The following is a 17802-nucleotide window of genomic DNA, read 5'->3' as shown; positions in this document are numbered from 1 at the left end:
GTGTGTGTGTGTGTGTTAGATCTAGATCCAACAGTGAGTTAGATCTAGGAAAGGGGATTCTGTTATATTGAATTTTGGAAATTTTGTTGTGCTTTCCTTGAACCTAATCAGCTTATTACCACAAATAAAATATCTCTTTTAACACTAATTTTCTCATTGTGATATTACTTGGTTATGAATCATCTAATACCATATTCTTGGATCAAAATTAAAACTTCATTAGGCAATGGAAAAAGATATAAAGGTATAAATAAATTGCAATGTGTTATCAGCAATGACTTGTTCATGAGAAGTAGTGTAAGATTCTACTAAGGATAGACACAGCCAGAAAATAAAGTGGGCTGGTCATATAATGATAAAGACAACATAATGGTCCATTGGTACTTGAGTTGAGAGGAGGGCCTCCAGTAGGCTGGGTGGATTCTCTAGGGAGGACTTATGCAAAGATGTAGAGAATAATTGCAAAGCTTAAGCAAGTATTTAGAGATTTCTATCTCTGTCAGTGGAAATACTGCCCATAATGGTGAACTCAGAAGTGTATCAAGGTATCAAAGTATCAAAATATTTATTCCCAGTTAGTCTGTATGGCCACAGCAAGAGGAATTTTCCAGTCAAAATATTAAACTAATAAAGTAAGTCAAATTAGTCCACATGTGCCTTGAATAGGTTTTATATGACTGATAGCAGTCAACTGTTATTCAGCCATCAAGGAGGATTAATAAAGGATAAGCTGAAAAGTCAAAGCCCTTAGTTTCTAGACATAAACTTCCCTTTCCCTTGTCCCACAGTCTGGTCTTAATTAAGATTTACTATGAAAGATACAACAAATCCTGTCTACTCTTGTTGTTATTCAGTCATTTTCAGTTGTGTCCGTCTCTTTGTGACCCCATTTGGAGTTTTCTTGGCAAACATACCAGAGTAGTTTGCCATTTCCTTCTCCAGCTCTTTTTACAGATAAGAAAACTGAAGAAAACAGGATTAAGTACTAGTGACTTGCCCAAGCTCACACAGTGAGCAAGCATCAGAGGGTAGACAGATGAGTCTTCCTGACTCCAGGCTCAGGACTATATCCACTGAACCACCTCGTTGCCCCCTGTCAACTCTACCTAACCATAATTGCCACAAAATTGTCCCTCCTAATTCAAAAGCTACTGAATGGACAGAGGCCAATCTTCACATCAAATGACTGTAAGTTGAATATGCCATTGGACTAGTCAACAAGACCGCATTGTTACATTTGAATTCTAAACTCAATCTCAAATTAGTATGTTGATAGAGCATCAAGGAAGGCAGTATACAGGCAGAGTATACAATGAAGGTAGCATGTGACAATTCAAAGCCTTTCAAACAATAACTCAGGAAACTTGGTTTCTAAATGAGGGCCTGACACAAATTAGTTCTGAGTTTGGTCACAACCTTTTTGGATATCATTGCACTTCACTTTAAACTGAGGTCATTGGGAAATATGATCTTTGTTATTCTTTCTAGTGATAAGCTTCTATGAATGTGAACCAGTTTTAACACTTATTTGGACAGTGGACTCAAGGTAAGTGGGCCAGAATGCAAGGCAAAAACAATAAATAAATAAAATAAAAAAGTCAAATCCAGTGTGTATTTGTACAGAGATACTTTCTGCCTGAGGCTGGATCCCATTTTGTAGTTACGTACCTGATCTTCTACGGGCAAGATTTTGAAACCGAACTCAGGAGAGATACCATTTTACAGCATAGCACAGTGCTTTAAATGGAGGGGGTACTAAAAATATTAGTTAAAGCACTGAGCAAATAAATGAAGACAGATGAGATTAAGCATGAGAGAAGCAGAGTAAAACATGCGTGCAGCAAAGTACCATTGGTGATTGAAACCAGTTGCTTTGCTCAAATTGTTCATTTTGTTTCTTCTCCCTGTATAGCATATGGACAAGCTCAAGAATATCGTGATTGTAAATGTTCACCCTCTGTGGTCACTGCCGTAACAGAAATTTGATTGATACAGTGAACTAATCTTCTGGCTGCCCCTTTGAAGACATCAGTTTTCAGCATATGGGCTAAGAATCCACACAAACATCTAACTGAACAAAGATCATTCATCTTTGCATGACCAGAAAAGAAGGAAAAATATTACTTTAGGTATATGCTTCAAACAGCTCTTATTTTCCAAAGTTTCAAAAAAAAATTGTAAATACTTATGAAGTCACTTTGGGTTAAACAGACCCATGGAGTTCCGGAAACAGTCCATCTCAGTCTAGTCTTTCTATACTTGGTTATAGAGAAATGCATTTATTCATGAATAGATCCCTGAAAAATGGTTGCAGATTATTCCTGGAGACTACTCTTTCTGCTTTCTGTGTTTATCTTATACAACCACTAGATTTTTTAAAATAGAAAAATCTGCATCCAGCTTGTTTGAAAGGTAAAATTTCACACACACACGTATGTATGCATGTGTCTATATACACACATACACATATATACATAAGTATGCATACACACATATGTATATTTAAAATGCCTTTATTATAAAGTTCTATAAGAAATATTATTAATCACAATTTTCATGCATCAGTCTACAAAAACCCAGTAAACATTAGCTATGTATCACTTCCCTTTTTGAGTTAAGGCAGTGCTATTATCTGAATTTGCTGATGATGAAAGTCAACCACAGAAATGTTAAGTTAGCTGTTCAAAGGCATAGAGAGTCTAGTGAAAAGCTATCTCTAAGCCATGCTGGTGAAAGGAATCATAATTAAATCCAAGTGAGCCCAATTCTGGGTCCTGGGGTGTGGGTGGCTGTCTGAAAAAAAAAAGGTTAAGGAAAGGGGGGGAGGGTCTGTTTTTATGTGGTAGTACAGAGAAGAGAGAAAAAAGTCTCTGTCACCAAAGATGCCCAGATTGTGAAGTGACAGCTCTACATAAATGAGTATGAATTTGATATTGAGTCCTGTGGAAGGTGGCAGGTAGAGTTTGATATACTAATTATATTATGCTTCTCAGCTTCACTGAATCCCGTCACCTCATCACCCAATTTTACCTCCATCTACCCCAAACTCATGGGTCTGCATTTTTTCCCTGAACATCAAAATGCTTTATTTTTCTCCTCTGTCACCATATAGAAAGCATTACAGTTAGCTGAGCAATCAACTCAGGGTGAATAGAGTTGGGCCTCACTGCTTCAGAGAATCTGTCAACCAGTGGGAGAAGAATTTGCAAGGATAAGCATTAGGGGGAGGGCAGAGGAAAGTATCAATCTGGACTCATTACTATAACAACTTTCATTTTAAAGCAAAATTAAAACAAACAAACAGAAACAAACGTGCAATATTTCTAGCTTTTGGTATTTCCCTCTTGTAGCATTTCCTTTCCTCAGATCCATAAAAATCATTGCAGTGTTGTTTCAAAGTTTATTTGATAATGAAATCCATAGTCAAGGGCTATAAAATGTCATTGCAGTTTTTTGTTTTTGTTTTTGTTTTTTAGGGAAAATCATTGTCCAATTTCTTTCATTTTTAAAAATTAATTTTCTCTTCCTTGCTTTTACATTTTATTTTCTTTTGCTCTGAAGCACCAGGAATATAGAAGAGGGAACCTGGAAAGGATAAAAAAAATCTTGTTTTGTCTGTACATTCCAATAAGTAGAGGATTTGAACTTTTTTTTGCTCAAAATAAAGCAAATAAGCCTTAAATCATCTACAATTTGATGTCATCTCTACATCCCTCCAAAAAAAAAAACCAGAGGAAAAGGAAAAGGTTGCTTGGATAAGTGCAGGGCCCACCTCAGCACTGATGCCTGAGAACTGAGCATCCTGTTGTTATCATGGGCTGACCGCAGTAATCAAAGACAAAAAAAAATAAGCTGTGGTTAATTTGTGCCTATCTTTTTTCTTAGCTCCAAAGGACATTATATGATTTACTAAATTGTGAAACTGAAGAAGTCCCTTCCCTGGGACAATGGCTAAGTGACAGGTCAGGCTAGACAGCAAACCTTAGAAAACTAGTTTCAGAAAGACAGAATTGACTAAGGAACTAGAAAAGAGTTCATGGTATGAATAAAATTAGACACATATGCTTTTGATCCCTGGATTGCATATGAATTCTATCAGTGCCCAATCTTACTAACCAATGCTCCTAATAATTGTATATCAATAGCAAATCATAGGCTTTTAGAAGAGAACCAGAAAATGTAACGCTGAGAAGGACAAATGAAGAATTACTCCAAAACAGAAATAACTTCTAAACTTAGTCATTTCCAGAACTGCTAAAGCCATTCAATCATTCAAGGTTCAGAGAAGAATGACCTGAGTATTGCCATGACATAGAATTCATATCCACACTGCCCCCTTATCTCTCCATGTCCAGATGTATTGCTATTGCATTTATCAACATAACATCTATGGGATGTCACTTTAGTACAAATAAAAGGCTAGCAGTAGTGAAAGGAAAGCTTCCTAACTTGCCTTGAGGGCAGGATAGCTTAGTAGGATAGATATGGTATACAGAAATGCATTCCTCATCTCTTTTTTTTTCCGCTTTTATTTTTTTTCCCCTTTCCCTTTTTCTTTTTCTTTTTTTTTAAGTGGAGGTGGGGGGGGTAGAGAGCCAAATCTTCAGGTCTTTTAGATACTTCAAGGCATACAGAGACATTAATTATAAAGCTTCCCAGGATCTGTCACAGGGATCCTGGAGCCCTTTTTTCCCCTTAAATTTGGAGGAAAAGTGAAAATTTCATTCAATCTAGCACCAGAATGTTTGTTTTACATGATTCCAAACATCTGAATATTTGAAAACATCCAGATGATTGAATTTTTCACTCTTCATCTTGATGTTTGGCATAGATGTAGACAGATAGAACTTTAATGTGTGAATACTTCTAGCTGAAAGGACTCCAAAACTATACATAACATGATGCCATTTTTTAAAAAAAAGTATAAATTAAACTTCTGTTCATATGAGAATGATTTACATGAGAGAGGTGTCAGATATGAGGTCTGACACTCTTGAGTGTAGCCTGATTTTCAGATTAAAATGTAATTGGGAAATACTTGATAAAATAAAAAATACAATAAAACACAATGTTAATCAGTGGTTTTCCAATTCAATCTACAGCCCAAAGGGATTCTTATGTATATTTTAATGGCCCTAGTTTCTATTTGAGTTTGACACCACTGATGGTCTGGCCATTAATAATTTCAAATTTCTTTATCCTCATAATAGAGGATAAACATTGAACACTGGAAAAAATGTCAATATTAAGAATCACAAGAGATAACTCCTGGGAATGAACATAAGGCTGTTTGTTGTTGGTGTTATTGCTATCATCTCTGTTTTTCCTTTTCCTGCCTTCCATTTTTATGTTCCATGGTCAGATATGTGGTTATGAGACGACACAGAGCAGTGTCAAGAACACCTTTTTGCCCTCTAAATCTGTCCACTGAATTTCCCTGAATGCTTTTGAGATAAAAAAAAAATAGGTTTATTCTAAACATATCCAAAGATTTGTGGAGCCACTTTTCACCTCATGATGTCATTGTAGATATGAATGTGGGCCAAATGAGCTAAAAGATTAAGAAAAGTCAATATTTAAAGTCCCTTGAGTTTTCTAACAAGAAACCTGGGAAGTTTAAAAGCATATCAAATTTCTCAGACATTATTAACTGTGGACTCCATTTAAAAGTATATCAAATGCCAGCTACCTTAGAGCAGACTAAAGAAGTGGCTGACTCTCCTAGGCAGATATAAATGATCAGATTCTGCAATTAATCAGATTGGGAAATGTTTACAAAATACCTATCATGTGTTATCCTTCATGGGATATGCAAAGACATAAATGCCACAGTCCATTCCCTCAAGGAGTTTACAGTCTAGTTGGAGAGATGAGGCATAAAACAGTGAAAAGTTAAATATGAAAGCTAAATATAAGATCTCAAGAACAACACAAGCCAGCAATGGAAAAGATGTTATGAGGTAGTTCATGGCTAATGAAAACTAGAAACTGGGCCAAGTTAGAAGTGGTGTGAAGTGGTAGAAAGCTGACTGAAGTTGGAAATGGGAAATATGGCTTTTAATTCTAGTTCTTCCAGTGATTATTTGTGACCTTGTCAAATCATTTCAATTCCTGAGCTTCCTCATCATCATTTGACAAGAGAGAGTTTTAGATGAGAAACTCTCATGTCCATTGCAGATACAAGTTCTTCACTGAATTTGTACCAGCCAAGAGGTTTACAGGCAACTTTAAAAGACTTGGAAGAGAGAAAGAGATGGGAAATTGGAAGGGAATTTAGAACAACAACAGCACAACAATTACAACAATAACAATAATAATTATTATTATTAGGCATTTAAGGCTTACAAAGAAGCTGAAAAAAATCATCTCATTTGATAATCACAGAATTTCCATGAGGTAGGTGCTATCATTTCCCCCCTTTTACAGATGAGGAAACAAAGGCAAAGAGGAGGTAAATGACATCCTCAATATCATCAGCTAAGCATCTGAGGCAGAATTTGCACTCAAATCTTCCTTCTATTTAGTCTTCCACTCTATTCACTATATGACCTAGCTGCCTATAGTAGTACAACAAATGGCAAATGGATGAATTTGCATTAAAATGCAATGAAGAAATAAAAGCAGGAGATGAGGGACAGGGGGAAAGAAAAGGCATTTACTAAGTGCCTACTATGTTCCAGGCACTGTACAAAGTAAGCTCTTTACAAATTTTCCCATTTGATCCTCACAACAATGCTATTAGGTAGGTGCTATTATAGTCCTCATTTTATAGTTGAGGAAACTGAGGCAGACAGAAGTTAAGTGACTTGCCCAGGATCATACAGCTAGTTAGTGTCTGAGGCTGGATATTTAACTAGGGTCTACTAGACTCCAGACCTAGTGCTCTATCCATCATATTATCTATTTGCCAAGGTACCCCAAACTGAGAAGACCACTCAAAACATCAATTATTTATATGTGTTGTTGTGTGATTTGTCCTTCATTCTCAAGGAGGACCATGACATCAGAGAGATGATGACGTGGCTTGCAATTGAATTTGATTTGTGTGAGGGAGGGCTGTGCAAAGTCACCAGCCTCACTTTTTCCTCCAGAGTCATATGGGTCCAGTGGCCAGATATCGATCAGGACTACTGGAAGTGGCCCAGGATGGAATTTTCTGTATCTATAGACACAGAGATATAAATAGCTGTCTTGTGCAATATATGTCTGTCTCTATATACATGTGTATATAATATATGTGTATGTATATATATATATATATATATATATATATATATATATATATAAAAAATACACATACATATATAAATGTACTATGTATGTATATGTATGCATATGCTTGCAGGCTAAAGGCACCAAAAGTCCACGGCCCAGAAATGTATGGCAAATAAGTTGTTAGACAATGATGTTAGAATCAGGAAGAGTAGAAAGCAAGTGAACAGTGATTAACAGTTAAAGCTTATATTATAATTTTATTTCATTTGGCTGCGATCAGTTCTTATCCTTCATTCTCAAAGAGGACCAAAATGACATCACTGTGTTGGAGTCAAGGTACAGTGTGTTCAGCTGTGGATGAGCAGATCAATATAAGCTTGGAAGAATTACCATAGGTTGGCGCATGAATATTCCATATAAACATTTGGAGTAGAGATGTCTTTAAATTTGTGCATTTCACGTTTCTTTTGAGCTACTACAATTCTGCTTTGCTCATCAACCTACATGTATAGTTGCAAATGGTCACCCTCATATAGGAGAAAGTGAAAAGACTAGAGAAATGGAATGGAAGAAATGGCCCAAGAGGAAAGGTAAGAAGAAAACAAATCTAAGGAGGCAAAGCATAATCCAAACCAGTGTCAGGTAATAGAGGGAAACACTGAACCACTGTACCCACAAAATAACTGTGAGACTTTTCCCAAGGGATTGAAGCTGAGAAGAGAAGGGGTATAGCACTTTCCAAGAAGAACCAATATCCTGCATTCTGTGGAATTGCAAAGAACATCCAAAGTTTAAGGAAATTTGTTTCTGGTCTCAAGAAGAATAAATATGTCATTGTGATAGGCAACGCCCTTATAGCTTTGAAGATAGCCATATGTTGACCTGACATGACTAAACAGAAGTGTACTGTCTTAATCCATGACAATATAAGCATCTGATATACTGATTTCTGCCTCCTCTTGAAGTCCAGGGCAAAATCTGAATGGAGTCGGACTGATGTTTTTGTCACAATTGATGTTTTTTGTCCCTGTTTCAAGAGAAGTTTACATTTTTTTTAGAAAAAAAGCTGTGGGAAGTGAACTACGAAGAGGAAGATGAAACACAGGACTTAGCTTTCTGAACCACAGTTTAAGAATTAGAAATGATAGAAGTGGTCAGGAACAACAAACGCATTGCCTAGAAAGTTTTCTGATCATATTAAGAAAGATTTAGACCACAAATGGAGGAAAAGGAAGAAGAGTACTCAGTTGTATGAGAGGTGGGAGAAAAGTGGTCAGATAGAACTCTAAATCAGATATTGTGGAGAGCAGGAATTGTTTCATAAATAGCAGTATTTAAATGCAAATGATTTAAGAATTGGATAAGTTCCCCTGTGGAGAAGAGGATCCACTTGCCTTGATATCACCAACACCTGTGAGTTGTTATGTTGTAACCTGTGAGTAGTCAGAGTTGTTCCACTGGGGGCCCAACTGGCTAGTTCCCATTGGACAACACAACTCTTCCCCTTCTCTCTTCTCCCCTCCCCTCCTGCCTTCTCTCCTCCTCTCCCTCCTTTGATCTGTATTTGGCCACTGGACCCATATGGCTCTGGAGGAGAAAGTGAGGCTGGTAACTTTGCACAGTCCTCACTTACTCAAATCCAATTAATTTTCATGTCATGGCATCATCATCCTGATGTCATAGTCCTCTTTGAGAATGAAGGACAAGCCCCAACCCCAACACCACCAACTGCTGACCAAATACTAGCGATGGTCAATTAAGCCCAAGCCCCATAGAATAGCAATATCCCTCAGATGGTTAGTTTTGCATCAAGCCTCCTTCCCCCATCATAGCTATCAACAATGGAAGGAACCCCTGTGCAGAGGGACCAGCCATCCTCATGAAGTGCCAATAAACTACCACTTAGATGGGAGGCAAATCCACCTAGTGGAAGCAGCAAGGCACTCTAAAGGAAAAAGGGAGGCAAAATGTGCCAGGTAAATAAAACTACCACTATCTATTTTTAAACTTAACTAAAAAAATTCAGTTTTGAATTCTCTCCCCTACCCATTTAGAAGATAAGAAATATGATATTCTTTATGCATAGGAAGTCATACAAAATATTTCTTCATTAGTCATGTTACAAAACAAACAAAAAGGTCATATTCTTTGACAATTTATCCATTGTGGAACCACGAGAATAATATGGACCACCACATCCACTCCTTGAATATAGATCCAGATGGAGACAGACCAGCATCTTGAGTCTAAGATCCCTGGGAATAGCCAATTCAGCTCTCTAGTCCCCAACCTTGCTTCTAGCCCTACCTCCACAAATATCATCAAAGTAAGCAACCTCAATAGGGTTGTGACCTAGCAACTGCTTCTGCAGGAGCTGAAACCCCTCTGTCTTCTCAGTAGACATAATTAGCAAAGACCTAGAAAAGAAGCCTCTCTACACCAAAGTCCTTAACACTGTCAAATGGTTCAACATCAGAAATATTGACTATGGTTTTATCAGCAGAAATGATACTAAAGATGTATTGACATCTGATTTGCCACTGTACCCGAAGGACTATGAGATTCTTTTTCTGATCTGCAGCCAAGACCTCTCATTTGCATCATCTTTCCCATTAGAATATGAGCCCCTTGAGAACAGGGCCTGCCTCTCTTTTTCTATTCGTATTCAAGGTGCTTAGCACAGCATCTTGTATGTAGTATATGCTTAATAAATGCTTTTCATTTATCATAAACATAGAGAAGAAAGGGGAGATGATAATCATAGGCTCAAGCTTATAGCATGCCTATAAACATTTAAACATTCAAAGACAATTCATTAATAAAAACAGAGAAGTGAGGTCTTAACACAAGGGGGGCAAACATGTCCTTATATCAACACTTGTTTACAATTACACTTTCTTCAAAAAAAATTGCAGAATCATAGGGACAGAAGGGACTTAAGTGACAATGCAGGACAAACCAAACCTTAACAAGAATCTCTTCATGGTCATCTCTCTTTTGCCCAAAAATACACAGTAAAGGAGAAATGATTGCTTTCTGAGATAGCCCATCCCACTTTTGGATAGCCCTAAATGTTAGAAAGATTTTCCCCACATTGATCCCAAGGAGACAGTATTTATAAAGTGCTCAACATAGTGTGTAACACATAGCAGGTTTTAAGTAAATACTTATTCCCTTCTCATTCCCCTTGCCCAAATTTGCTTTTTTGTAACTTCTACTATTGCTCCTAGTTCTATTGTCTAGAGCAAATGTGTCTAATCAATTCTCTGTCCTTCAAATACTTGAATACTGCAATCATATAGTCCCCAGGCAAAACATCTCCACTTCCTTGAACCAGACTTTGTATTCTAAGATTTTAGGGCCCTTTGTATCCATATTCCTTATAAGGTATGTCCTTCTTATAAATTCAGACAAAGGGAGGGTTAGTTTCTCTGGCTGTTGTCTCACCATTGTTTCATTTTGAGTTTGCAGTTAACTCAAATAAATCAGCATACTTTACTTCAGAAAAATGGATGTCTAGCTACATCTCACCCTATGATGTGCTTATGAAGTTGATCCTTTGAACATGAGTATAAGCCTTTAACATTCATTTGTCTAATTGGATTTAGCTCTAAGTTTTAGCCTATTGAGATATTTTTGGATCCTTAATCAGTACAAAGTGTTAGCTATCTCAATCTTTAGGACTTCTGAGAATTTGATAAGTATGCAATCTATAGCTTTGTCTAAGTCATATATACATATTTATGCACATATATGTATATCTATGTATGCATATATGTGTGTATTTTATGTGTGTCTTGTGTATACATATGCATATCTTACACAGTGCAGGAGAAAGGACAGATCTCTTGCATATTCTACTATGGATGCCTTTCTAAGCAGATTCTTTAGTTCCAATAATTGAATTAGTTTCAAATCTACCTGTGTTATCATGCAGCTAGTATCTCTCATTCTTGCCCACAAGAATAGTATGAGGGACTTTGTCAAATACCTAGATAAAATCTAGTGAGGCTATGTATACATCATAGTCCTGGTCCCTCAGTCTAGAAACTCTGTCAAAAAAGAAAATGAGGTCAGTCTGGCATGACCTGTTCTTGATGAAGTTAGGCTGGCTCATTCTGATAACTGCTTCCTTTTATAGATGCTCACTCACCATCCCTTTAATAATGCATTGTATGATTTTTGCCAGGAATCAAAGACAAGCTCATTAGCAATTAGTTTGTGTACTACATTCTTTTCTCTTTAAATAGGGGTGGGGTAATTTTTTTTTCTTTTCCCCAGTAGTATAGTACCTGTCCCCTACTGATGGTAGCTTAACAATCAATTATATGTGTCAATTATTTCAGGATCCAAGGATGTAATTCATCTAGGTCATGTGATGTGCATTCATCAAGCAGCTTCCTAAGATGCAACTTACCTGGATCAACTCCTTTTCAATCTTAAAACATTTTCTTTTTCAGTGAATAAATAATAGGGGTTGAGCAATTTCACCTTTTTTCTGTCATTCCATCTACCAGTAGGACTTTTTAAAAACCCTACTCTTTCCCCAAATAGAGGAACACAACAGCCACAACAATAGGAACAAAAAGAGGTGGGAAAAGAAAAAAAGAAAAAAAAAACAGAAACATTAATATTGAAAGGTGTCTGAGAGAACAGCAACAATCCCCTAATACAACTACTTAATGATCTATGTAAACTTTTAATCAGAATAATCAATCCTGAAGTTAAAGTAATCTTCAAAGAGTTTATTAGAAGAGAATAAGTAATGCATCCATTTGGACCTTATCTTGGTAAATGGTATAAGACATTGCCAGCAATATCATTACTAGGTCTATTCCCAAAGATGATTAGGGAAAAAGGAAAAGAACACATATGTTCTAAAATGTTTATAGCATCTCTCTTTGTGGTGGCAAAGAACTGGAAATTGCAGGGATGCACATCAGTTGGGGAATGGTTGAACAAGTTGTACATGATTGTGATGGAGTACTACTGTGCTATAAGAAATGATGAGCTCAATGATATTTAAAAAAAAACATGGAAAGACACATGAAATAATGAAGAGTGAAATGAGCAGAACCAAGAGAACATTGTATACAGTAACAGCAATATTGTTTTAAGAACAACTTTGAGTGAATAAGTCATTTTGACTGTTATAAATGCCCAAATTAAATATAAAGGATATATGAAGAAAGACACTATCTGCATCCAGAGAAAGAACTGACAAATAGAACTATGCATAAAGTAATTTTACATGCATGTTTATTTGTGTCTAATGGTGGCCATCTCTAGGTTTAGGGGGAGGGAAGAAAAAAAGGGAAAACAGAAATTTACCTGATAATTTGAAAGAAATAGGAAATTCTGCAGAGTAGATTTGAAGTTTCATGTGTAATCTTTTTTATTGAACTATGTTATGAGAATGCTCATTTTATTCCATAAATTAAAAATAAAATAAATTTAAAAAACTAAGAAAGAGGAAAGGAAGTTTCACAAATGATAGTACACAGTAGATTATATCTTTACTATCAAGCAACAGACTGAAATACGTAGGGAACACAAAATATTGCGCTCGTTGTTTGTTGGTTGTACAAAAGAATCTGATTTGCTGAAGGAAAATGTCAGCTTATTCGCTCTCTGCCTACAAGGTATATCCCAACCATATATCTAAATTATTGAAAATTCCTATAAATATGTAATTGGAGGTATTTGTTTAACATTTCCTTTTTCAATAATATCTGGTAAGAGATAAAACAGAATCATACTTTCTTCAAAGGCATTCACTCTCATATAGGAGATTGAGCATGGAGTTTAAGTTGAATGGTAAAGTGCTTTAGATGGTGATGTCTTTCAGATGCTTCTATTTGTAGATGACTTCACAATGGTTTCATCAGACATTGCATAGCCTCCTGGAAGAGATTAACAACTATTCAAAGGAATGCCTCTAACCTGCAGTTAGATGAGCAAGTTATATAACTCCTCAGTCAGTAGCTATATCTTAGATAGGACATGCAAATAGAAAATAAGTTAGGCCCTAAATTTAAAAAAAAAAAAGCATGTAGAAGATCAGGCTGGATTGCCTTTAGGAAAATACAAATATTTTTAATGACCCCAAATTTCTTCCCAGAGGAAAGACCATCTTTTTAATGCCAATATTCTGCCGGTATTGTATGGTTGTGTCATGGAACAATATACTCATATTAAAAATTGAAAATTAAAACATTTCAGAGCATTAGGGTTTCTCAGCTTATATTCATAAAATTCTTTTAAGACTCGAGAGGGTCAAACTAAAAAATGAGAAACAATGTAACTATTTTGAGACTAAGCTATGATTAATGAGGTCTTTTGAATCTGTTGGGTAAATTTGGTGAACTGTTAACTTTTGAGTAAAAGATAAGTGCCAGAAGGCTCTGGTTCAAGATATTGAATGAGATATGTGGTAGAAGGCTGAGGCTGAAGAGGGAAGAACATGGCAAATAAAAGTCAGAGAAACATTGGAACGAAAAGCTGCTCTATAGAGTTATAATGGAAGTGGGCTGGTATGTAGAATGAAGAGGTTTTGCCAAGCTGGGAAGTCTTGAAGACCAACAGAAGTTCAATGTTCTTGACCTGCCTTATCATTTCATGTTGTATCCTTGAAGCTTTGCATCGTTGAACTAACATTTTTCAATTAAAACTTGAGGATGACTCAAAATGCAATGGAAAGGTATATGGTAGTTCTGAACAGCCTGCAATACATGACAAATAAGGAGGTACAGAAAGATAAATAAAAGTATAAAAAGATGATGAGCTGATCTCATGGTAAGCATGAAGGAAAACATGTGGGCAACCCCTATCCTCTATTGTTATCCTCCTCATGTCAGGAGAAATGAAAGGAGCTTCTGGCATGCTGACATTGGAAAATCTTTGTTGAATTTCTGGTTTGACATTGAAAATAGCACTCAGGATGGGCAGGTGTGGGTATATTGCTATAAGCATCCATGGAAGACTATCCATATTGGTCAAATCACAGATCCATTTGTATTTGAAGATTTAGGAGCCTCCTCTGCCAGAAAGGAAGGAAGGAAGGAAGGAAGGAAGGAAGGAAGGAAGGAAGGAAGGAAGGAAGGAAGGAAAGAAGGAAGGAAGGAAGGAAGGAAAAAGAAAAACAAGAACAAAATAAAACCATAAGAATCTTATAGGGGCAGCTAGGTGGCACAGTGGATACAGCACCAGACCTGAAGTCAGGAGTACCAGAGTTCAAATCTGGCCTCAGACCAAATACTTGACACTTACTAACTGTGTGACCCTGAGCAAGTCACTTAACCCCAATTGCCTAAAAAAAAACAAAGAATCTTATGTTATTTGTTTGGATTTTTTGGGCAATCTGTTTCTCATGACCTTAGCACTCCTGGTAGTATTCTTAAAGGGCATTATAACAGTTTTAGTATATCTTCTTCTGTTATTAGCACTCTCTTTCTCTTGGAATTATGTTGTATTGTTTACTTAGGTATGTGCCATATTTCTTCACTAGAAGAAAAGTAGGGACTTTTGTTTTGTTGTTTTGCTTTGTTTTTGTCTTTGAATTCCCTTTACCTTGCACATATTAGTAGCTTAATACATTTTTACTGAATTGCATTCTCTGTCTTATGTCCTTGCTTCCATGTTTCCAGCTTTATTCACAGCTACCTCTCAGCTCTGTCATGTGACTTTCTTGTCCACTGTGAACATACTCCCTTAGCTTCCTGGTGAGGGAATATGGTATTGAAATTCTCAGACTTTCTTTGTCTTCAGTTATTATCGTCTCAAGCCCAGAGGTAAATAACGATTTGAAAAGGATAACACAGCATGGTGTTGTTGGCACAGGTTACACTTCATTGCTTCATATTTATCATTTTAATAGCACAATAATATCTCATTACATCCACATAATTTATTCAGCCATTTTAAAATTGGACACATAAACTATTTTCATTTTCTTTTGCAATTACAAAAAACCCCCCCAAAATCAGATAGGCATATGTATATGTGTATATCTATATCTATATCTATATATGTATATATATATATATATGTATATATATGTGTGTGTGTGTGTATGTGTGTGTGTATATACATATATTCATATATATATACATATATATGTATATATGTATATATATATATATATATATATATGCACATATGTAAATACAAATAGAGCCACTTGTCCCATTTTTTAATTTGTAAGTCAGCCCCCATCAGTCTCAATTTACTTTTTTGTGAAATGACAAGGTTGAACTAAATGACATCTGTGATCCCTTCTAGCTCTGGATCTATGGTTGTATTATCTTATTATAATTTTTACTACATGAGATTCCCATATCTACTCTGTAGGGGCCTCACATCATTCACTTGGGCATATTTATTTACTCTCAAGATTGCCTCTCTACTCCAACCTACTTTCACAACGTCAAGACTAGACTCTTGGTGAAGGGTTGCTACCACATGGTTATACCGAAACACTCTTTGGATTCTATGACTAAACATGTTGAGACTCTTCAGCCTCCATTGACTCATTCCCATTTACTCAAACCTGCCACACACAATAATGACAGTTTTATATTTTAAATAGTCACTTAATTAACAATAAAGCAAAAGAAACAATAACAACCTTATAGTTATTCATATATTAAAGCAAGTACATGAATAACAAAATAAATATCATTCTACATAAAATCCTAGGTCATCTCGCACTAATATACATATGTACAAGGGGAAAGTGGGTGCAAATTAATAAGAACCTGGCAAGGCAGCACATGGAGTAACACCCAGATGTTCAGAATAGGTAGGAATACTAGACAGCAGACTAAGATGGCATTGGTTTATTCAGGAATGTCTATACCACAAGAAAAGAAAAAAAAACCAACCCTGCTAACTAATTTTCTGTTAGTTTTCAAGACTTCCCAGCTTGGCAAAACCTCTGCACTCTACACCCCAGCCCACTTCCACCATAACTCTATAGAGCTGTTTTTCATCCCAATGTTTCTCTTTCTTTTATTTGCCATGTTCTTCCCTCTTCAGCCTCTGCCTCCTACCTCCTATTCCATTCAACAGCTTGAACCAGAGCCTTCTGGCACTTATCATTTACTTAAAAGTTAATAATTCCTCCAATTTACCCAACAGATTCAAAAGACCTCATTTAATCATACCTTAATCTCAACATAGTTATATTGTTTCTCATTTTTTAGTTTGACCCTCTTGAGTCTTAAAACAATTTTATGAAAATAAGCTGAGAAATCCTAATGTCCTGAAGCCCAATGTTCTTGACCTGGCCTATCATGTCATGTTGTATCCTTGAAGCTTTGCATCTTTGAACTCACATTTTTCTAGTTTTTCATAAATAAAAATTCTTCTTTTCCTCTCTCAACTATCAAGTCATTCACCTTTAATCCTTTACAAGGTAATATAAATTTTTATATTTACTATATAGATCATTTTCTCTCTCAAACTGCTCAAATCCCATCTGAAAACTATATAATTACATGTGTGTGTGTGTGTGTGTGTGTGTGTGTGTGTGTATTTTTTTTTTGGCTAGGCAATGGGGTTAAGTGACTTGCCTAGGGTCACACAACTAGTAAGTGTTATGTGTCTGAGGCCACATTTGAACTCAGGTCCTCCTGAATCCAGGGCCAGTGCTCTAACCACTGCACAACCTAGCTGCCCCTGCATTTCTTTTTGTGTAAACTTTAGTAGCCTTTATTAAATCAAAGTTATTTTTCTAATCCTTTCAGGCAACAAAATGTTCTTGTGTGCAAAGTTGTACTTAATATCATTTGCCCACTGACTTAAATAATTTCTTTACAAAAAAGTACCTTTTCTGTCTTTTATAGAACTTAATTTTTACATATAAAAAAGGGATTAACTTAAACGGTCAGTACCTTAAAAATTATCTCCTTAAGTCTGTTTCCTCATCTGTGAAGTGGAAATAATAACAAAGTAACTTTCTGTTAACATTGTCGTAAGCCTGAAATTTGATATAGCATATGAAATAGTTTTCAGACTTTAAAAATATGTTAATGCAGAGCATCTAGGCGGAACAACAGAAATTGGAATTGGAGTCAGAAATATCTGTTGGAATTTGGGCCTCAGCAACTCAGATACTAGCTGTGTGACCTGAAAGAAGTTACTTACCCTGTGTGTGCCTCAGTTTCCTCATCTGTAAAATGGGGAAAATAATATCATCTACTTCCTAGAGTTACTGAGAGGATAAAATGAGATAATATAACATAGTGTTTTGCAAAACATAAAGTCATATTTTAATGTTAACTATTTGCCTATATAGTATTTTTATTTAAGAATTCACAACAATTAGATATTAACAATTACCCTGTTTCTTCTCTTACAAAATTTAAAACTCTTGACATGTCAGTCCCCTCCACTAAAGTCCAAAGCTGATATCTCACTGTGACAGGGTGGTAACCCTGTCAAATACCATACTCATAGACCACAAAATTTGACAGGTCTTACCAAATTTGAAAGGTTTCACAATCTGTCCCAGTGACAGATTGTCTATCTGATCAGACCAGCTAAGGTTAGAAAGTCTCAGCACCAAAAGTTTGGATATTACTTATT

The sequence above is a fragment of the Phascolarctos cinereus genome, unplaced genomic scaffold (genome assembly GCF_003287225.1).
Source record: "Phascolarctos cinereus isolate Bilbo 61053 unplaced genomic scaffold, phaCin_HiC Scaffold_4;HRSCAF=312, whole genome shotgun sequence".
Taxonomy (NCBI): domain Eukaryota; kingdom Metazoa; phylum Chordata; class Mammalia; order Diprotodontia; family Phascolarctidae; genus Phascolarctos; species Phascolarctos cinereus.
Note: the sequence above shows the minus strand (reverse complement) of the source record.